General features: G+C 43.0%; 1 non-coding gene across 1 annotated transcript; it reads left to right on the top strand.

Moving 5' to 3' along the window:
* Positions 1–23,765: 23,765 nt before the first annotated feature.
* On the top strand, positions 23,766–23,839 carry trnai-uau (transfer RNA isoleucine (anticodon UAU)). Its single transcript has one exon. It is a non-coding gene; the product is annotated as a tRNA-Ile (tRNA).
* Positions 23,840–24,229: the final 390 nt, after the last annotated feature.

The following is a 24,229-nucleotide window of genomic DNA, read 5'->3' as shown; positions in this document are numbered from 1 at the left end:
TGGACTATATGCCACAGTCTGCTGTGTTTTTGGTTTAAGGTTTATTCTTTGATTGTTGTGTTGTTTTGAGAGTTTCTGGTTTCCTGTTTCTGAGCCTCCCCTGTGTTCCAGGTGTCGTGTCTCTAGGGAAGCTTTTGTTCTGTGATCTTGTTTTCCTTTCGTCTCCGTGTGTTGTATGCTTGTCTTGGTTCTCTGTCACTACGTCTTCCCTGTCTGGTTACTTTTGTCTCTGTGCTTCATGTTTCCACGTCTCAGTGTCTCGTCTGCCTTATGAGTGTCGTGCTTCCTGTTTTACTTTGATAGTCCCTGTCCTGCAGTGTGTCTCATTATGTCTGATTAGTTTCCACAGGCATCTGAGAAGGATGCCTCCTGGGCGCCTCCTGGGTGAGATGTTCCGGGCATGTCCCACCGGGAGGAGGCCCCGGGGCAGACCCAGGGCACGCTGGAGAGATTATATCTCTCGGCTGGCCTGGGAACGCCTTGGAGTTCCCCCGGATAAGCTGGAGGAGGTGGCTGGGGAGAGGGAGGTCTGGGCCTCTCTGCTTAGGCTGCTGCCCCCGCGACCCGGCCCCGGATAAAGCGGATGAAGATGGATGGATAGTTTCCATGTGTTCCCCATCCTCTTGTTACCTGCTTGTGTATTTTGGTCCTCAGTCTTTGCCTGCTTGTTGTCGTGTTGTTAATCCTCTTTGCTGTGTGTTTTTCCTCCGGGCTGCTCGTAGTTTTCTAGCTCTCTGTTTCCGGGTTTTGGTTTGATTTCATATTTCTAGTTCCTCGCTTTTGGTTCTGTTTCCTGTATTTGTGAAGAATTATTTGCAGCAATGAAGCTGCTCTTTTCAGTTAAAATTCCCGCGTTTGGGTAATCATCCTGCCTGCCACAGCACAGCCATGACACTGTAGTTTGTAGCACAGCTCAGATCATTGTTTTCATGTCTCTGATGCACAAACATTAAATACGAGCTCAAATGAAGAGGCGAAGAAAACTCAGTGTGATCAGACCTCAGATCCTGAAGCTGCTCGCGCACACGTTTGACAGCTTCCTCTTTGTTTTGCTGAGTGACGCGTTGCCATGGTGATGTGTCATCCAGCTGGTTGAGTGTTGCGGTGTTGAATCCAGCACGATCCCGAGGCTCGTCCACCTCGAACCCGGTGCTGCAGCTCACGGACGGCCTCACCTGGGGTGTTGTAAGTCTGAGTGGACCCACAGCTTTGTATAGGGAGACGGAACCGATGCCTTTGGTTTTCAATGCGCTCCTCACATCTTTGTTGCACCACCGCTTCTGTGTAGTCATGGTCACAGGACAGGAGCTTATTCTGTGCTGAGAGCTTCGACACCATGCTTCCTTCAGGACTGTCTCTTTCATCTTGACTGAAGAAAGTTGACAACGATGGATCGGGGCAGAGGGAGTGATACACAAGTGTCCGACCAAGGTGCAGCTCGCTAAAGCACATTTAACCAAATATTAGTGCATGTGTATCTGAGCAGAGAAAACCTGAAATCAAACGTGTGGCTCTTGTTTTTAGTTATTAGAGATGTGTGCTGTACAGTCGACCCTGGAAGAAGAGCCGTTCTAAAAGCACAACATCACCATGACATTCACGGGAGGATTTGAACATGTGGCCACAGCTGTAGCTGCATTTAGAGACACCGACTTCCTGTTTCTACAAACCATAAATGATCAGCATCTGTCTTTGTCTCATTGTTTCATGTGTTACAGGTGACCTGTATCTGACACATGAATAAAATGTTTTTGTACCTAAACATAACTTGATAAATGAGCTGATAAATACATGAATTAAAGATATTACCCCTGCAGTATGTTGGACAGACTGTCCGCGGTAACACTCTGAGGTTTGGGTCTGAAATATCTGCAGGTTCCTCTTTGTTTCTCTGCTTCTTTCCGTCAGTTTGGTGGTTTTACTGAGACAAGCAGTTTGTTTTCCTGTGAACTCCCAGTAATAATCTTTGATTGAACAGAAACATCACAACACCTCAAAATGTAACATTATACATATTAAATATTAAAGAATGGGAGAAGTGGGGGCAAAGCAACCACGTGTGAAGCATCATTTCACTGTTAGATACATCGTATGACGGGGAAAGCAAACGCTGGATGAAAGTTACTGATGCAGTTATACATCGTTGAGCCAAGTGTATGACGTCAACTCAAACGGGGGGAACAGCAGAGCTTTAAGAAACGTTTTCAAAACGCCAACAACAGTTACAGGAAGAAAATATTTTTCAGTTTGATTACGAGACGATGCTGTGAAGCTTCTGAGGAGTTTAAAGGTGAAGTTAGTTTAGTATGTTCACTTCTTTGACATCTCATGATATAATTTTGAGGGTGTGTCTCCCAGCCCTACCAGTCAGACTTCTTTTTATTCCATATATGGCATTAAATATGACAGGTTCATGAACACCATGATGTATGTTTTTCATTGGTAACATATAAGAAAGCAGGAAGTGTCTTAAAGCCACAGTGCTCAGGCTTATCTGCAGCTTTCTGCCACTGACGGCTCATTTCACTCTTGTGTGTCTCAGCCATGTGGACACAGCAGACAAACTTCTTCTTTTTGGCCACAGGTGAGATGCATTTGACATCACTGAGTAGTTTTCTTATCTCAGCATGTTTCACTTTACAGTCCAGAGAATAATCAGCCTTATTTCTCTTTTCTACAGTCTCTTGTGTGTCAGCTGCTGCAGGTCAGTCGTGTTTGACAAAATGAGTCTAAATGATAAAGTTTGGTGTAAATAACATGACATAAATGCTGTGCACGCTCTTCTCTCTTCTGTTAGAGCCTCAGATCAGATTAGCTGGGTCTGGGTCGACTCGCTGCTCTGGAAGAGTTTAAATCTATCACAGTGGCTCCTGGGGAACAATCTGTGATTACCAGAGATGGGCAGTAACGCGTTACTGTAATCTGATTACTTTTTTCAAGTAACGAGTAAAGTAAGGGATTACTATTACAAAAATGGTAATTAGATTACCGTTACTTTCCCGTAGGAACGCTGCGTTACTGCGTTACTAAAACCGTGATTTTTTGCGAGAATGTCTCACGACAGGGACGTAAGCGAGTGCGACGTTCGTGACAACAGCTGTGTGCAGATCAACAATGGATCACATATCGATTGTGGGAGAGAGTATGAGCGTGCAGCGTTTAAAGCGTGGAAGTACTGACCTTACTTTGAGTTTGATTCCATAAAAAGTGACAAAAACATTAGTGTCCGCTGTGCGTGGGAAGAAAACTTCTTTTTACAGCGAAAAAACCCCTAAACTTCCAACAAGCACCGAGTAGCTACGACATAATGGGAAACTCACAGAGAAACTCACGGATTCTTCCACTGACCGCGGCACACCTGCACCAGGGTAAACCTCCGCCTGCCCTGCTCCTGCTTTACAGGTGAAAATAGAGCAACAGGACCGCTGAGTCTTTGACTTTATTTATTTTCTGCTGTGTTTTACTTGCATCTATTTGAAAGACTGAGTGTAAACACAAAAATATTTTATTTTATGTGCTGGAATGTGCAGAAAATAGGTTTAAATGTTAAACTAATTTATTCAACTCAGAGAATGTTGCAGATAATTAAATTTTTGCTTGATGCATAAAGTTAAAAGATTAAAACTAATAAAACAAGTTAAAAAAAAAGAGACGTTTCCATTTGATTACATTTTGTATGATGGATTATGCAGAAAAAGTAGAATTGGGCTGAAAGATCTATCGCTCTATCACCTCTTCAGGTTGTAAATCGTGTTTTTAAAAAGTAACTAAGTAACTAAGTAATTAATTACTTTTGAAAATAAGTAATCAGTAAAGTAACGGGATTACTTTTTTGGTGAAGTAATCAGTAAATAGTTACTGATGACTTTTTTCAAGTAACTTGACCAACACTGGTGATTACTACTGGGACTTAACTGATGCTGAGGTGGTCTGCAGACAGTTAGACTGTGGAACAGCACTGAGAGCCACTACAAAAGCTCACTTTGGTGAAGGAACCGGGCCGATCTGGCTGAGCCGTGTGAACTGTTCAGGACATGAAAGGTCTCTAAGTGAGTGTGATCTCAACAGATATCAGCCCTACTGTAGACATCATGAGGACGCTGGGGTCCTCTGTTCAGGTGAGAGATGTTTGGTTGTGATGGTGTGTCAGATACTGTGAATGATGGAGAACAGTCTGAGATGATGCTTTGGTTGTCTATAATGAGCTGCACTACAACACCAGTTTCTACAAACACCATAAATATGCTGGTTTGTCTCTTCACACAGACTCACATTGTACAGTTATGGCCATGAATGTGCTCGCACACTCACTCCTGGAGCCCTAAGTTGAGATGCTGTCTAAAATAATCCATCTTTTATTAACATTAGAACACAGAAAGTGAATGAAACATTTAAACTGAGACATTTTAATATTTAGGCATCAAACGAGGAAGCTTCCTGTGAGCTGTTTCAGGAAACTCTACCTGAGAGGAGACCCTCCTGCTGAGTCTCTGTGATCTGGATCAGCGTCTGAAGATGGATGAATAACTGAAATGTATATAATGCATGTAAAACCTGGAACATATCAGCTGATCATAAGCTGTGCTGAGAGGGAGGGGTTCGTTTTTGATGATGATGGTGAAGGTGATGGTTTAAAATTCTGTAATGCAGTGAGAAAGTCAGAGGAAGACGTGAATAAACGTGAAATGTTTAACGTCCACACTGGCAAACTGGTGCAGACGGTTTCAGGTCTTCATTTTGTTCTGTTTTACTACAGAGTCACTGCAGCGGCCCAGAATCCACCTGAGATATGATGGAGGACACGTGCAGGGACACGGAAGTGCAGAGATCACAGGAGGCTCCAGCTTTGAGTTTACCTGCTCCATTAACTCCAACTATACTGCAGGGAGTTTCAGGCTCTTCTTCTCTGGATCAAACCAAAAGCGCACACAGCCTGCTGTCACAAACTCAGCCAGCTTTAGTTTCCCTGCAGCTGAGTATGAACACCGGGGCAACTACAGCTGTGTGTATGAGATAAATGTGTCATCAAGGACATTCACTTCTCCTGAGTCAGCACCAATTCATCTCATCATCACATGTGAGTAGAAACATCAGTCACAACATGAATCCATGAGGTTAAACTTTACAGTGAGTGCTTGTGCTTGTAACTCCCTGTACGATTGTCTGAGAGAGGTTAAAGATTGGCTGTCAGAAAATTCTCTCGTTTTAAATGAGAAAAAAACTGAAGTTATGGGTTCGACAGCCATATTCCTCGAGACCAGCTTGTTGCCCTGCGGGGCCCTTTGCTAACTCTCTCTCTGATTCTATGCGTAACCTGGGTGTCTGTTTGGACAGCTCCTTTAAGCTCGATAAGCAAGTATCATCTGTAGTTAAATCTGTTTTTTTTCAACTGCGCCAGATTTCTAAAGCTAAGCATTATATACCACACAGGGACCTGGAAAAACTTATCCGCGCTTTTGTGACCTCCAGGTTACATTATTGTAATTCTTTCTACTGTGGTCTCCAAGCCTTCTCTCTTCGAAGGCTGCAACTTGTTCAGAATGCTGCGGCTCGCCTTCTTACTGACACTAGAAAATCTGACCCCATTACTCCGGCTCTTGTTGATCTGCACTGGTTACCAATCAAATATCGCATTGAGTTTAAAATCTTGCTACTCACTTTTAAAATCCTGAATAACGTTGCGCCCAGCTACCTCACTGACCTCCTCAATCTGTACACTCCTTGTCGTGCATTAAGATCAACAGGTCAATTACTCCTGGCCCAACCTAAGTTTAGACTGAAGACCAGAGGCGACCCTTTGCTTCAGCTGCATCCAACCTTTGGAACAGCCTCCCTGCTTCTATTCGAGCCTCGGACTCTATCCAGTCCTTTAAATCAAGATTAAAAGCATATCTATTTGACTTGGCTTTCCTGACCAGTTAATACCCTTTTAAATCTTTTAAATTTTAAACTTTTAAATCTTTTATTAGATTTTATTAATTTCACTGCTGTTTTTGTCTTCTTAGCAGATTTTATATTTATCTAACTCTCCTGGTCTGTTAGTGCCTCTATCCTGTCTGTGCTTGTGCCCGATTTGTACCCTGTTATTGACTTATGTTGACTCTCCATATTACTGTGAAGCACTTTGGTGTGCCTTCGGGTTTTTACATGTGCTATATAAATAAAATTGTATTGTATTGTAGTTATAGAAGTGTTCTTTACTTTAATGATGAAATGAAACATGTATGTGAGCAAAAAGTACAGATAACAACTTACATAAGTAAACTTGCAAATGTAGCATAAATGTTGTTACGGATGTAGTTACAGATGTTGTTACAGATGTTACAGATGTTACAGATGTAGTTACAGATGTTGTTACAGATGTAGTTACAGATGTTGTTACAGACGTTGCTTTGCATTAGTAAGGACAGTGTGTGCATTTCCAGAGTGGTACAGCTGTGGCTGACTGAATGTATCACTGATATGAACTCAGAATATGAGCTGTGTGGTGTGTCTGGCTTTCTGAGAGGTGGCACTTTTTATTGATCACAACAACAAAACAGTCTGTGATCATGGCTTAAATGTTGCTGAGAGTCGGAACCTGAACAGGACGAGTTTGATGAAGATCAGAATGAATAAAAGTGTTCAAACACTGATGTTCAGTCTTCTGTGTTGTTTCTTTTGTACCCAGATCCTCTGCAGCAGCCCAGCATCTCCCTGACGTCTTCTAATGGAGGACTGGTCTGGGAACCTGCAGTTACAGAAGTCACAGGAGGCTCCAGCTTTGAGTTCACCTGCTCCATTAACTCCAGATATACTCCAGGACGTTTCAGGCTCTTCTTCTCTGGATCAAACCAAAAGCGCACACAGCCTGCTGTCACAAACTCAGCCAGCTTTAGTTTCCCTGCAGCTGAGTATGAACACCGGGGCGACTACAGCTGTGTGTATGAGTTACTGCTGCCATCAAGGACATTCACTTCTCCTGAGTCAGCACCAATTCATCTCATCATCACATGTGAATAGAAACATCAGTCACAACATGAATCCATGAGGTTAAACTTTACAATGAGTGTTTGTACTTGTAGTTATAGAAGTGTTCTTTACTTTAATGATGAAATTAAATGTAGCATAAATGTTGTTACAGATGTAGTTACAGATGTAGTTACAGATGTAGCTACAGATGTAGCTACAGATGTAGTTACAGATGTAGTTACAGATGTAGCTACAGATGTAGTTACAGATGTAGTTACAGATGTAGCTACAGATGTAGTTACAGATGTAGTTACAGATGTAGTTACAGATGTAGTTACAGATGTTGTTACAGATGTAGTTACAGATGTAGCTACAGATGTAGTTACAGATGTAGCTACAGATGTAGTTACAGATGTAGTTACAGATGTAGCTACAGATGTAGTTACAGATGTAGCTACAGATGTAGTTACAGATGTAGTTACAGATGTAGCTACAGATGTAGTTACAGATGTTGTTACAGATGTAGTTACAGATGTAGTTACAGATGTAGCTACAGATGTAGTTACAGATGTAGTTACAGATGTTGTTACAGATGTAGTTACAGATGTAGCTACAGATGTAGTTACAGATGTTGTTACAGATGTAGTTACAGATGTAGTTACAGATGTTGTTACAGATGTTGTTACAGATGTAGCTACAGATGTAGTTACAGATGTAGTTACAGAGGTAGTTACAGATGTAGTTACAGATGTAGTTACAGATGTAGCTACAGATGTAGTTACAGATGTTGTTACAGATGTAGTTACAGATGTAGCTACAGATGTAGCTACAGATGTAGTTACAGATGTAGTTACAGATGTTGTTACAGATGTAGTTACAGATGTAGTTACAGATGTTGTTACAGATGTAGTTACAGATGTTGTTACAGATGTAGTTACAGATGTAGCTACAGATGTAGTTACAGATGTTGTTACAGATGTAGTTACAGATGTTGTTACAGATGTTGTTACAGATGTAGTTACAGATGTTGTTACAGATGTAGTTACAGATGTAGCTACAGATGTAGTTACAGATGTTGTTACAGATGTAGTTACAGATGTAGTTACAGATGTAGCTACAGATGTAGTTACAGATGTTGTTACAGATGTAGTTACAGATGTAGCTACAGATGTAGTTACAGATGTTGTTACAGATGTAGTTACAGATGTTGTTACAGATGTTGTTACAGATGTAGCTACAGATGTAGTTACAGATGTAGTTACAGATGTAGTTACAGATGTAGTTACAGATGTAGCTACAGATGTAGCTACAGATGTAGTTACAGATGTTGTTACAGATGTAGCTACAGATGTAGCTACAGATGTAGTTACAGATGTAGTTACAGATGTTGTTACAGATGTTGTTACAGATGTAGTTACAGATGTAGTTACAGATGTTGTTACAGATGTAGTTACAGATGTTGTTACAGATGTAGTTACAGATGTAGCTACAGATGTAGTTACAGATGTTGTTACAGATGTAGTTACAGATGTTGTTACAGATGTTGTTACAGATGTAGTTACAGATGTTGTTACAGATGTAGTTACAGATGTAGCTACAGATGTAGTTACAGATGTTGTTACAGATGTAGTTACAGATGTAGCTACAGATGTAGTTACAGATGTTGTTACAGATGTAGTTACAGATGTAGTTACAGATGTTGTTACAGATGTAGTTACAGATGTAGTTACAGATGTTGTTACAGATGTAGCTACAGATGTAGATGACGTTTCAGGCTCTTCTTCTCTGGCGTGAACCTCACAGAGCCTGCAGTCACAAACTCAGCCAGCTTTAGTTTCCCTGCAGCTGAGTATGAACACCAGGGCAACTACAGCTGTGTGTATGAGTTACTGCTGCCATCAAGGACATTCACTTCACCTGAGTCGGCACCAATTCATCTCATCATCACATGTGAGTAGAGCACAGGACTCAAATCCAGATTGAACATACATGTTGTTTCAACAGCTCTACATATAAATACAAAGATGTATGTATAGATACTTGTGACTACAGGGTTACTCTGCTGTCCACTGTGAGGACTGCTCCTCTTCTACGACCCTGTTTAGATCTGAAAATTGATGGAAAGACGTTTTAAACCATTCAACATGTGAACATATGAAGTTTTCAACAACCTGACACGAAGCACCTTCAAATTTTCTAAAGAGCTTGGAAAGAAAGTGAAAGACTTTTCACCTCTCATCCATGAGGCGTCTTCACTTCTAAGTCCTTAGAGAAACAGGACGTCATCCTCCGTTATGTGGCAGGTTTATCAGAGGAACTCAGGAGAGTCTCCTCCAAGCACGACGTCCCAGTTTAGACTCAGCCACACACTCAGACACAAACTGCTTCATCACAAACACAAACTCAACAATGTAGCTGCAGTGAGGAGCGCTCAGACCTCTACGCTGGAGACACCAAACACTTCATAAACACACAACATAGAAGAGCCACCTCGACAGGACAAGACTCAGCTGTACGTTTGCATCTAAAGGTCAAAGGTCACTCTTTGAGGATATTTTGGACAGAGAAGACAGGCGGTTTGAAAGAGGAGTCCACTGTGATCCTTGAACAGAGGGCGGGGCTTGGACACCTGGCACCTATAATCCAGTTTTCAGATGCTCCCCAGACGCCTTTTTTCTCACCTTGGCTCATGTGATGAGTCACATGATTGACCGCCATTACCTGGATGAATGACAACCTACACAGACATAACTGCTCATACAGCATCACTTTTCATGTTGCAGATTTCCCAGAAACATGTTGTAATCGTTTTCTCTCGTAGTTCCTTGGTGGCTGCTGGTGGCGTCAGCAGTTCCTGGTGCTCCTGCTGGTGGTCTGTCTGGTCCTCTGGAGAAGACGACGAGCCAGGCGGTTTGATCCCACATCCCGATCCAAAGTCTGTGCTCATGAGAACAAACAGTATACAGTGGAAATAAGTATCTGACACTCTGTTGAATTCACCATTTTAACCTTTTAGAAATAAATGATCAGTGTATAATTTCATAATTGATCATTTTATAGCAGGTTTATTTTAACAGTGGAAGACATTCTGTCCCAGTTACAAATAAATGTGCATTTTAGTGGGAAATGGTCATTTGTATAGCGCTTTACTAGTCCCTAAGGACCCCAAAGTGCTTTACACATCCAGTCATCCACACAGTCACACACTGGTGATGGCAGCTACATTGTAGCCACAGCTGCCCTGGGGCGCACTGACAGAGGCGAGGCTGCCGGACACTGGCGCCCTCTGACCACCACCAGTAGGCAATGGGTGAAGTGTCTTGCCCAAGGACACAACGACCGAGACTGTCAGAGGTGGGGCTCAAACCGGCAACCTTCCGATTACAAGACGAACTCCCAACTTTTGAGCCACGATCGCCCCGTAAGGAACGAAGTGTTTGATCCTCTTGGACTAACTGTTGTTGACAAGCTCAGCTGTGAGATGTTTCCTGTAGCTGGTCACCAGATTTGTGGACGTCTCAGCTGATTTTAAACTTCTCATCCGTGCAGAGGATCCTTAAGGTTTCTAGAAAAACTTGAGCTCTCTGGAGGTTTTCTATTGGATTAAAGTCAGAGACTGACCAGGCTGCTCCATGGCTGTAATGTGTTTCTTCATGACTCACTTCTTGATAGCCTCAGTCGTATGTTTTGGGTCAAAACTCGTCCATGAGGCTTTTCCCTGCCTAAGATTTCCTGTCTTTCCCTCAGTGCGATGCAGTAATTCGTTCTTTTCCATTCAAACAGCTCAGATTGGTCTCATCAGAATCGTTCATGTGTTCATTGACAAACTTCACATGGACGTGAGCTCTTCAGCAGGAGTACCTGTGTGTGCTGCAGGGTAATGTCCCAGCTGCTTGGAGATCCTTCAAGAGATCTTCCAGTGTAGTTCTGGAGTTACCCCTCACTGTTCCATCCGTTTGAGAATAATCTCACACACAGGTCTCATCTTGTCTTCAAGCTGCTCGCTGATGTTCCTGCAGCCCACTCCAGCTACAGCAGAGGTCAGCAGTCTGTCCCCAACATCCTCACACAGGCTTTTGTGCTTCCCACAGTGGTGAGGCTGAAGTCAGGCTGGGGCTTCGGGTGTAGTTAATGCTGGCTTGGTAACCGTTAATCAGTAAAATGCACATGAATTTGCAGCTGTTTGTCTTTCATAGTGAAACCGGACACATACTGCTCATTATGAATTCAACAAGGAATCAAATATTTGTTTGTTTCATGACGAAAACCATTTTCTGTGTTTTTCTGTTCATATTTACTGACTCAGTTCTGCTGCTTGTGTTTCAGTCGCTGCCACAAACAGATATGAGGAGGATGATGACGAGGAGGAGGAGGAGGAGGAGGAAGAGAGGGATTACGTGAATGTTGAGCCGGTGAAGATAAAAAGGAAATGTGCAGAGCAAGCAGGCGTGTCAGACGAGGAATCTGACGATCACAATTATGTCAACATAGAGGATGAATTTGAAAGCACTGATGAGGAAAATGATTATGTGAATGTAACAGATGGAAGCTGAACAAACTGGACATCTTTGCAGGAGAGCAGATTTACCATCATCACTGGACCTGCTCATTTATATTCTCTGATTTAGTATTTTTCATGTTCTTTGGCCCCTCTGTGGCCCCTCCCCTATGCAAATGGCGAACAATCAGCCATTATAATTTCTCATACATTGAGAATAGCAGACAAATCAACACAGCAAGAAATAGAAAATACATCGGTGCAAATTATAAGTCTCTATCATGATGTGCTCTGTTTTTGTGTTTGTTGTAGAGCTGTAAATGTTAACACGTTAGCGCCGTAATCACAATTAACGCGATTAAAATTTTTTAACGCAATCGACCCATCTGGAGTGCAGAATGGTCAGACTTTGAACAAACTGCCCAGAATGCATTGTGTTAAATCCTCCCAATTCTTTTGATCTTTGGGCTGAAGGAAGGACAACACTCGGTGTAAATGCTCAGTCAACAATCATTTTATTCCAACACTTCTGAGCATAAACCATCCGGAGGGGAGATGAGCGCGGGAGGGTGTCCGCCTGATCTCGAAGTGTCTGAGCGTTTCTCACATACTTCTAGCTTCAGCCCCCCTCTGCCTAGTCATGGGGCAGAAAACCTCTCCGGTCTCTGTTCTCTTCTAATCAGACAAATAAGGTCCTGACTCTCTGATTTCTTATAGCTCAGCTGTATCGTGCATCATAAACAACATCATTCATTCACAATGAATCAGCAGTCTGATGTAATACAAATCAGTTTAATAAGTGTAATAGTTATCACCTCTTCAGGAGAATAATGCAAACTAAACTACATAACAATTTCACAATCTTTAATTAGGGGTCTAACGTGGCATAAGATAATATAATAATCTCACAATTCCCCCTTTGATCTCTTTTTAAAGAGATCACTTACACCTCATAATCCAGTGTTGCCCTGAGGCCCTCTGTCCCCCTTTAACGGGTGGAGCATATGTGTGATGACCTCTGTGTTTGCGCAGTTCAGATGTAAGAAAAACTATGATTACAACAACAACAGTAGTTACAGATGACACTCCAATCACTCTCCAGTTCTCCCACAGCTTTATTTTGCCCTCCAGTTTCCCACCCCCATCTTGGTGCTACCTTATACCTTTCAAACGTACTCAGACTAGAACCTCTGTCTAAGGAGCTTTAAACCTTCACTTTATTGCTGCAGCTACCAGTGTCTTCCAGTGGGGTGATTCTCTGCTCTTCTTTCTTCGACCTCCGGGGTTAGACCACCCTTCGGTCGTTGCACAGATCAGGGGATTTTTCTGCCCTGATTTCAAACAGTGATCTGTGTATTCAGGGGTCACAGCCGTGTCCCCCTTTTTACCAAGAGCCTCTCGAGCCTCGTTGGTCTGCTGTTCCTGGTTTTTCACCAACCCCGTCGTGGTTATTGCTGTGCTCATTGGGTCCATCCTCTCGAGGTGACTAGTCGGAGCCCAAACGCCATGACACTTGACCCCAGTTGCTGTCTCGGCCATCTCTGTGTCTGTGTCTGCTGCGAAGGATCCTCGTATCTCCGTGACCTCGTCTGGTGTCTGTTCCTTCCTCTGTAAGAGACAGAAAACCAAAACACCTCTCTGCCTAGCCTTGATAATCTAATGTTGTTATCCATTGTTCTTCTAGTGATGCAAATTTGGTTTAGAATATCATGTTCAGGACTCTCTGACCCAGAGACTTATTCTACTCATAATCCATGTGTGTGTAAGCGTGTTTGCATCCTCTGCACTCAAAGTCAATGTCTACAATATATCTCGCCGAACGAAGATGATCAAGATGATCCAATGTTGTCAGTGTTTGTTTTATGTGTGACTCCTCCCACCAGAGGATGGCTGTGGGTTTTTCCCCCTTTCTCTTTTAGGAGTCGGACACCTGGGCGTGCCTGCTGAGTAGCTGGGTGGAGTCTCTTCCTGTCCTTGGATTGGATAATTGGCTAATCACCTCCAGTATTTAACTACCAGATGACAGCTGCTTGGCCCCCTCTCTCTACTCGCCGCCATCATCCAACAAATAGCATGTGTTTTTGAGTCGTTGTTTCATAGTGTCTTTGAATGAATGAATGAATGAATGAATGAATGAATGAATGAATGCTTTATTGGCCACATGCAGGTTGCCCTGCAGTGGAATAGAACCCCCCACACACACAACAATAACATCACATGGGAATACAGGTCGGAGATCGGCAGCGTTTGCCTATTGATTTGCAAGTATAGCCGTGTGTGTGACTGGTGTTAGTATCTTAGTTTTGTAAATAGATTTGTAAAATAGCAATTGTGTATTTTGTTCACCTTGTATATATTGTTCACTGCAGCAGCCTAGTAGGCGTGAGAAGAATTACGTTTTCTCCTGTTTTTTGTTAGAAAGTTAGGTAAGTGAATTGTATTTTGGTTGGTTTTCATTTGTGTAGGAAAGCGTAGGGGCCATCAGGGTGTTATGTTTGTTATTTTTGGCACTGCTCACTGCTGAAGCAAATAAATGGCTGCTTAGCACTTTAAAAGATTCGACTGTTTGTGTTCTTTCTTGGGTGGTGCTGAGTGGGGCCAATTTCTTGTTGCGTTCAATACACGCTTAGACTAAGGCTACGTCCACATGTACCCGGGTATTTTTGAAAACGCAGATTTTTCTATGTGTTTGCACCTTTTGTCCACACGTAAACGGCGTTTTTGGTCACTGAAAACGAAGATTTTTGAAAACTCAGTTTTTGCATTTACGTGTGGACAAGAAAAACGGAGAAAATGCAACGTCAAAGGTGTGCGCAGTTTTTGACGTCACACTGTGCGCCACGTTATTGTTTCGGTGAAATGAATTTCTACAAGACTGTTACTGTTAGTTCTACTCTCTGCAGTGTTTAAATGCTTACACATACACACAGTTACTGTTCCTCCACACATACGACTCGGTTCTGCTTCTATGCCCCAGCTTTGTTTACTATTTCCCACCGAGGCTTCTAGACTTCTGATTGGCCAACATTTCTGCACGGTTAGGAATCTAGCGCCACCTGCTGCTTTGGCATGTTCATAGCAGCGTTTTCTTTCATTTCTGCCTTTATGTGTGGACGGGATTATTTTTTAAAACGAAAACGGAAAATCTCAGTTTTCAAAAATACCCGTGTACGTGTGGACGTCGCCTAAGAACGTAACAGCGGGCCTTAGGTTTGGCGCTCTCCGTCTCCGCTGCATGAGATCCTTTTCCTGCTGCACTGTTGACATTTTCAGGTTGTTGTTGTGGGTCCAGCTGCTGCAGCGTTTGGTCAGGGTCACGTCAAAGATGGTAGAGGGGAGAGCAGAAGTCCAGGTCAGCCTCGGCTTCCAGGGCCGGCAAAGCAGCCTGCAATTAAACATACAGAGAAAAAACAAAAAACAAAACAAAAACAGACGAACAGGAAAATGATGTTGTGTTGGCTGTGTCACAAAGAGAGGGGAGAGACACCGGGCCAGGCCGTGTCAGCCTTCTCTCCCCTTTATTTGTTTTTTTTCTCACGATATAATCAACTCATAGCCCACCAAGTTGACAGGACAACACAGGTACATGTTGAAATTCTGAAGATCATGTTTAAACTCACAAAAGGGAATTTTCCTTCCTGCAGTAACTCACTTGTGTTGTTCAATCAGCAGAAAGCATCTCACAATTTGACTCTTAACCACTGAATTTGTTGTCTCATCACTGGTTGGTCATACCAGTCTCTTTCTTTTCTTTTTCTTTGAAGTTAAGTTGTTGTCCTGCAACCCAGAGGGTTTATTTGTTAGTAGTGGATAAACTTCATCATTTAACAACAGGTGTAGGTTAAGTTTCCCTGCTTTAACCTTGCCGGTGTTTCCTTAAAAGGAGCTTTTCTCTCACGTTTCTCTGCTTGTGTGTTTTTGTTTCACCTTTTGTTGCGATGCTCCGGACGCTTTCCCAACCTCCACAAGTCCGTTGGCCCCAAATTTCAACCCGATTTTATGAGTTACAGCTTCTCTTAGTTTCTCCTCTACTTCTCTCCTGGTGCTGATTCTTGCTGGGTGTGGTTCCCATCACTATCATTTTGCTCTGGTCGCTGTGGTGGGCGGTTGGTCCAGGTCCGTAGCCTCCTGTATTAACACACTAAGAGATTTATTTAATATCATTTTCATCACTGTTAAATAGACAAGCAGGCAACACGCCCAGCTTTACAGCACAAATGCCCGTCTCACAACACAGTCCTCTCTCTGCTTCTCCATAATCCTCCACTCTCCCTTTATTTATTATTTATTTATTACGGGCGACCGTGGCTCAGGGGGTTGGGAATTGCATCCATAACCGGAAGGTCGCCGGTTCGATCCCTGGGCTCTCTGTCCTGGTCGTTGTGTCCTTGGGGAAGACACTTTACCCTACTTCCCTACTGGTGTTGGCCAGAGGGGCCGATGGCGCGATATGGCAGCCTGGCTTCTGTCAGTCTGCCCCAGGGCAGCTGTGGCTACAACTGTAGCTGCCTCCACCAGTGTGTGAATGAGTAGTATGGAGTGGCAAAGGCATCTGCCTCTTCGTTTTATAAGCTGGAATGTTAAAGGTATAAATAATCCGGTTAAACGCACAAGGGTTTTTACTCATTTAAAATCATTGAGATCCGATGTTGTATATCTGCAGGAAACACACCTCCGATCAAGTGAACAAATTCAACGAATTAAACTGTTTCTCTGCTTGTCTGCATTGCCACAAATTGTTCTATTTGGTGATGTATCATAGAACTGTACTATATAGTGTATGTACGTTTCTGTGTTTGCTAGTAACTACCATCAATCTAAGGTCTCAGCTAATTTATCTTTGCAGAGATGTTCATTTGATTGTAACAGCAGTAGGAAAGAGCAGTAACAAGAGTAGGACAGCTAAGCTAATTATGGCTAAACATTTGGAATTTAATGAAAGCAAAAATGGACCTTGCAAAGATGGATAGGTTTATTTAGAAAGTCAGCTATTTACATTTAGTGTTCGTCCCAAGTAGGAGATTTTGAATTGAGTCTAAATTGACCGCAAATTTACTTAACTTGTTAAAATCAACCAGGCTGTTACTGAAGCAGTCGAGGAATTACCTTTGAGGTCTCAGTCATAGGTAGTAATGCAAAATCTAACATTACACTAACCTTATATTTTTGTAAAAGGCAAAATGGACTTTTTTCCAGGGTGGGGGAGTGTTTCATGTCTGTAAGTTAAAATTGTTATTTTTGTTGTTTCCTGATTTCTAAGAATTGGGAGAACAATTACATGCTAACAAAATGATGCATTTTGGTTGCCCATGTTTGGTGTTGCTTTGGGCTTAGGGTAATCACTGACGATGACTTACACCTAAAAGAGCTCAAAATCAGAAAACGTTGCTCTAAAACATGTTGACATGGTAAATGAAAATGAACAATAATCCAAATTGATCATGCAAACTGAAAGACTACTTACTATGTTTCTCTTGTTACTTCATTAGCCTCAGTGTTCTCAGATCATTCTTTACATAAAAGCACCCAGTTGTCTTGCAAAGAATGTGTAGGATTAGTGCAATCACACACATTCGAAGATACTGGTAGTTATTGTTTCAAATGCCTATTTCATGACAACCAGGCTAAATTCATCTAAGGGAGTATGAAAGAGATTATCTGGATGCTGAAATGATTGGTAAAATACATTAGGCCAATAATAGTAGACCTGTGCTACATTTGTCCAGCTAGGCAACACATATTTCTGCATAAGAGATACATGAGACACCCTTTAAATAAGCAAATTTCATGTTTAAAACATGGAAATGCAGCCAAAATGGACCATACAATGGCCTCAGTGAACACATCAGCACATAAGTAGAGATGAGGAAACTCAATCACATTAGACATTAATATTACTATGAGTAAATTATATATATTATATATTCTGTTACATGGTTTAAAGAATACAATGTGATAATCACACATGAGAACGCTGTTTCCAGTTATACAAATTTATTTTATTTCACTATTAAAGAAACCAATTATGTGAATAAAAGCTCACCACAAGAACATCTCCCAACCCAGTCTTACAAAGTTGCAGTTACAATAAAAAACTGTTGGTGAGCTAAAAAACAATCCTGGTGCTGATGCTTGTCACTGAACGTTTTGGACAGAGCTCTTGATTGAAATGCCTACCGTTGTGTGTAGGCATTTTGGTCCAGATGTTATGGAGTTCAGTTCAGCTAAGATGTATTTCTAAAGCACCGGATGGCAAAAATAGCCGCTTCTCGGCTGTTTATATTGTAAGGTAAAGACCATACAATATAAGAGAGAAAACCCCCCAACAATCAGATGATCCCCTGTGAGCAAACCCTTGATGACAGTGTCTGTGAAGGTTATCAGTCATCAAGGCCATAGTAGTCTAAGGAGCTTGGAAAGAAAAGCGCCTGGACTTCTTTAACTTAAAGAAGTCCAGGCGCTTTTCTCCAAGCTCCTTAGACTTGGTGACGGTGGGAAAGAAAAACTCCCTTTTAACAGGAAGAAACTTTCGGCAGAACCAGGCTCAGTGAGGGGCGGCCATCTGCCTCGACCGGTTGGGGGGGGGGCACAGCTGTTATAACCCCTGACGCAGCATAGCTTCTAATTCTGAAAGATACGTAGATACCTTAAAGCTGCACTCTATGCAGGACACCAAGCGATGACACGACTTGCAGTACTATAGGAGTCTATGCAGAAACAGTTTTCTCTCTTGAATCTCTGTAATTTTTTTGCTACTGAGCGTCTGGGTGCAGTCACTCATTTTGGGCCAATTAAATCAAATGAACTTCCATTGTCTGAGTTATAGCCCTATTGAACCTGCGTTAACCAGCTTTAATAGGGAGGGCCAAAGTCGTAGTTGTGCTAAATTTCCTCGAATTCTCCTCGGAGATTTTCGAGTAGCTTCCTTTGTTCTTGAAAGTTCTTTTCCATTTGTCTCATCGCTTCCCGTCCATTCCACATCTTTTTGGTAAGGTCACTAACCGTATTTTCTAAGGCCTTATTTTGTTGTTTGAGTATGTCAACTTGGACATCGTAGTTGTTTATCAGATCGTTATGTGCTTCCTGTGAAACTTTGGGAGTCTGAGCTTGGGTTTGCAACGCCATGTCTTCTGTTGTCAAGGCTTCCTGTGAATCATACAGATTTTTCTTGACCTCTTCAAGCTCTCTTTTCTTTTCCTCAAATTCATGGCACAACAACTCCTTTTCTCTGTTGGTCACGTTAACATCATGTTGGGAGTCTTTCTCAGTGGCTTTGAAGATCTGGGATTCTCCTTTCACACCCTCATCGTGTGGTTTCAGTTCTTTTTGAGAATCACCACTCCTTTTGGAAAGCTCCTGGAGGTCCTGTTCAAGAAGTTCGTTATGCCGCCTCAATATGTCAATTTCATGTGCAAAGCATTGGCGTTCCAGGGTCTGTCTGAGCTGTTCACTGTCCGTTGTTTTGTTTTCCTCATTCATGATCCTTTTTCTTTCTTCACTCTCTTGTAACTCTTTAAAGGCTGTGTTTGCCTGATGGAGCTCAGTTTTAACAGCCTGTATTTCCTGTTGCATGTCATCTTTTTCCTTTTCAAAGTCCCTTTTCAGCTCACACATGCGTTTTACCGTCACATCATTTTCCTCTCTTAAAGACTGGTTGTCCTTTTCCATGCCTTTCACTTTTATAACATAGCCTGCCTTTTTGCTTTGCAGCTCTCTGATTTCATCCTGCATTTCCTGCATCACCTCTTTGTGTTGCTGAATTTCTTTGCTATTGAAGCTTTGTGAATCCTGTAGAACTGTATTCAAATATTCCAGCTCTTGAATTCTGATGTGAATTGTTTCATTCTCTAGTTGCAGGTCTCTTTTCCTCTTGTTTTTAGAGAACCCACTTCGTTTGAAGAGAACTTCAATGTTTTTTTGGAGAATCTTGTTCTCATTTATGAGCTCTCTTTTTTGCTCCTTAAGGTCGGCGTTCTCGACTTTAAGGTCACGTATGGTAGAGTTTTGTTGTTTGAGAGTTTTATTCTCATTTTTCAGCTCTTTGATTTGCTGTTGAAGTTTTTCGTTCTCGGCTCTCATGTTGCATACAACAGGATTTGACAGACTCATATTTCAAATTGAAGTTGATGCTAAATCTCTGTACCAACTAAAAGATTTTTTAAAAATACCGTCAACTGTGTCAGAAACGCAAGTTTCCAGTAGTTTCCTGCCTTGTGAATTCTTCCACTCTCTTTGAAAGACTGCCAAGAGTGAGAACCTCTCCCCTATTTATAGGTTTTAGTGTGCTGATGTCATAAAGAAGACCAGAGATCAAAGGGATTCTGGTGAAACGTCACTGTGTCTGGTCTGGGCAGTTCTGAATTGAATAATAACAAAATGACGGGGGGCGTGTCTGGTAGCCATGTGAAGACGTGTTGTACAGGGCTCCTCAATGGACTAACTTTTTTCATAATTCCATTGCTCCAAAACTAACGAACTTTTAACAACAGTACGATAACACGCCCGTGTGCTGCTCTGAGGCACTTTTTACATCTTCAAGGCTACGGTGTACGACATATGAGCAAATGTGCATGACACGAATTCAAACGTGCTGCAGATGTGTCACAGGCTGATCTGGCTGTAGGCTGTGGCACTTGGCCAGAGGTGGCGCTGGTTGACTCGACTCCATGTTGGTGCACAAAGTAAACAGCACGCTGTAGTTGTGAAGCAAAAACGCTGAATTCGGAGAAATAAACCGTGCGAGGGGAACGATGACGACGACAGGAGTCTCCCGATCGTTTACTCTTGCTGTCCTGTGAACAACATCGGCGTGGTGTTACTTGTTTGCTGTTTTCGCGATCGCGTCGCGCATGAGGATATCACCAGGTAAACTCGCCACATTTTTAAACATTTTGTTGTTCAACAGCATCAAGACTGACGGAGTGTGTTTGAGACAACCTCACAAGTGTCACAGGTGACACATTTGCCGTTTTTTTGCTGGTTTGTCGGTAGCAGCTCCTGAAACGCAAGACTGCCGCACATCTGTCCGACCAACGCCAGTTGATCTAAACGCCAGTAGATCTGGAACACCGGAAGGTAGAATGATTTTGATTTAATGCCGTATATGGAAGAAAACACACGTGTGTATAATCTTCAACTGTCAAACTTCATAATTTCATTAAGAACATCCCATTTATTTACTTTATTTGCTTTTACAGTTTGCTTTGGCTCATACTCCACCTGCTCTGTCCGATCAGTTTTGCAGCTTTTGCGTGACTCTGAGCGGAGAGCAAAGGTCACACGTCACAGTTCATCCTGCTGCTTCGATTAGCAGTCACAACATCAATAAACCGTGACCCACTTCCACCGCAGCCGTACAGGCCCGAGCCATAACATTACCTCCACCATGTTTGACGTGTGATGTGGTATGCTTCAGACCACCAGCTGTTTCTCTCCTCTATACTCACGCAGCCATGAAACTGTTTTTCAGTAAACTGTTCAATTACTGTGATAATGGAGGCCTGTATGAAAGTGTCACTGTCTAAATGAACCTGTCTGTAGATGGAAATATTAACAGCAGGTGTGTAAACATCCACTCTAGTCTAAGACACTCATCCTTTGCTGATCTCTAGATGTAAAACCAAAAGTTTCCAATGAGGAGTCATGATGGGAGAGCTCTGAGTTAATGGCATTAAAATGCAGAACATGAAGGAACATGTTTATTAAAAACGCCAGCCTCATGTACCAACTTCACAGGAAAAAACATCAGCTGGTGTTCTCATTTATACTGCAGTAAAACCACAAAACTCCCACCAGAAGTCACACTGACAGAAAGGAGCAGAGAAACTGTAGCGGTATCACACCTACCATCTCTCTGCTACGTGGCACAGATGTCCTGTTTGAACATGTTAATCAGTTTACTGGTTGGATTTAAAAAACCTTTCAACCTTTCTGTTCATTCGTGTGCCACACAGACAGTAACAGAGTACATGTGCCGCCGTTACGTATTTAAAATACTAAATATGAGTAACTGCATTCTGTTACAGTTATCGTTTAAAAAGGTGGTATTCAGAATACAGTTACTTTGTTGAAATAAAGGGATTACATGGCGGTACTTTCCTGTTTCATATGTTCGGCTATGCCCTCTCTGTTTTTGGTAATTCCACACTGGTGGAAACCCAAACAAAACACGCATTAAGAGGCTCTAATGTCTGTGTCTCAGTCTCACTGCTCATGTCACCCCTACTTGCAGCAGCATAATGATGTAAAGAAATATTTTTAAAAATCAGTGCTCAAAAAATGATTTAATATGAAGGCAACAGGCAGTGTTACAGGCATAGCGCTAAAGAATTGAGCCTGATGGGCGGTGTAGTCCAGCTGTAAGTAAGCTGTTAAGACTCGACTATACGCTGTGTTCGTGTTTCCTCTGAAACAATAAGTTTGGTTGCAGCAGCCTTTCAACGCCTCTCTCTGTCTCCCGCTAGCAAAGTTGACCCAGACAACAAAGTAAAGCTAGTTTTCAGCTACGAGCCCGACACGAACCCGACGTATTAGCCAGAGGTCCCTTTACTACGGCTCGGAGCCGCGGACCTGTTTTATATACGTGCCGAATAGTTTCTATACGAGATCGCTGCAAAAAGTGCAGCCTTACCTAATGTGCACCTACTGTTACTCATTTATATTAAGATTTAAACATCTAGCTGGTGTTGGTGTGGAGAGTAGCCTTCAGTAATAGTAATAAATCACACAGCAATAGGACATTCATGTAGCTGTAAACAGCATGATAATATATTAAGTAATCCAAAGAATTCAGAATATGTTACAAAATACATTTTGGGGCCTGTAATCTGTAATCTGTAGTGGGATACATTTTAAAAGTAACCTTCCCAACACTGCACACAGGTGAGAAATATAACTGTAAATGGTCAAAGGAGCTTGCAAAGAAAAGCGTCTGGACTTCTTTCAGTTGCTTGAAGACGTTTCACCTTCATCCGAGAAGCTTCTTCAGTTCTAAGGTCAAATGGTGGAGAATCCCAGATATAAACCTAGTGGGAGTTTCCCCCAAAGAGGGACAAAAGGACCCCCTGATGATCCTCTAATCACATGAGCCAAGGTGTGAAAGCGGGTGTGGGTCCCAATCAGCCAGAGTTTTGGGTGAGCTCATTGTGAAACCTGGCCCCACCCTATCATGTGATTTCCTGAGGTCAGAGGCAGCCTGAGAGGAGTCTGAGTACTGATGACTGAACTGAAGTCGAAGCAGGGCCTGGCTGTTCTTTGGTGCAATACTGATTTCTACCACAAGATGGTGCAGTGACTGAATCTAACCCGTGACAGCTGAGGAGCTGTGATGTCACTGGTTAAAGTGTCAGCCTTACAGCAGAGATGAACCTTTGGACCCTTCCTCATCTGTAACAGCTTTACAGACTGTGGCGCTGTGGGTCCCAGCAGTGCCTTGCAGCTGTTGTGCAGACGCAGAGTTTCAGGGTTCAAGTTCCAGCTGTGCATAAAGCCTGAAAGCTGTCGTTGCCTTGCCTTGGTGGGTACCAGAGGACGGGGGTGCCTACTGGGGTCAGCGGGGGAGCTGGCCCTAGGGAGGGGCATCCTCCCCTCCCTCCTTTTCCTCCCCATCCCCGGCTACCTCCCTCTTCCCACTCCACCACACTCACCCACACAGGTAGGGCCTTGGGGTGTGTCACCAGGGTGCAGGGGAGACATCCCCCCCCCCCCCCTCTGTCCTCTTCTGGCCACCTGTGCCTCAATTTTATCTCACAACTTAGACATCCACATTACTTACACTCTCATGACACACACATGTATATAGGGCCTTGAGGGTGGGCACGTTAACGGCGTCCAGTGGACGGTCTGTGTACTCAAACCTACCTCTGGCGCTGGTGCTGGTCGATCAAATGGACCAATACGGCAATGCCACGATGATCCATTTGGCAAAGTAAATCCATTGGGTCTCCTTGTTGGTCTTCAGACAACAATTCTGATGGCTAAAGAACCAAATGGGACAGGCGAAAAAAAAAAAAGAAAGCTGTCGTTAACTGTGGCTCTGCAAACGTGGCTCAGCAGGTAGTTTCTCTCAGGAAGTGCTGTTTGTGTAGAGGCTGTTTTTCTGTGACCTGCACAGTGACACAATCACTGATGATGTCACTGTTAATACGTCCAGAATCACAGTCGTGACATCGGCGTCTTATTGGTCAGAAGGTTTTTCCTCCTAAGGAAAGCCGCTGTCGTAACGAACACTTTGATGTCATGTTTCTGCGCATTTTCAACGTGTCCAACTTTACAGATGACTCCTGACTGATGACCAGCTGTCAGGTCAGCTGACTGCAGCGCTGTGGCTGAGCAGGTGAAAGCACCTGTCTTATAAACAGGAGGTCCTGGGTTCAAATCCCAGCAGTTCTGCTGTCAGAGTGTGGTCCCCTTAAAACTGTACAGGTGTCCTTTACTGGTTTGATTGCTGGTTTTACCCCAGTTTAAATCGTGGATGCCTCACAACCTCCCACACTAACACAGAGATCAGAGTGTTGGTGTGTTTAGGTGGACCCCATCTGACACAAGTCACCATAAATCATCTGCACGTCTAAGGAAAGTGCTTCCTTTATTAGCTCCTTAGCAGAAGAGACAGGCCCTGCCAAGTAGTCACCGGGAGTGAGCTGGTACATACCTGAGCGCCCAGCCCCGGACACCAAGAACCACCAACGCACCGACCCCTGAGGGCATCAGTTACCGGCAGGGAGTGTGGTGAGGGGAGATAGGCCTTTGGAGGGCCTGGGAGTTCCCAGAGAGGTGGAG

The sequence above is a fragment of the Astatotilapia calliptera genome, chromosome 13 (assembly GCF_900246225.1).
Source record: "Astatotilapia calliptera chromosome 13, fAstCal1.2, whole genome shotgun sequence".
NCBI lineage: Eukaryota > Metazoa > Chordata > Actinopteri > Cichliformes > Cichlidae > Astatotilapia > Astatotilapia calliptera.
Note: the sequence above shows the minus strand (reverse complement) of the source record. Positions and strands in the feature narration are given on the sequence as shown.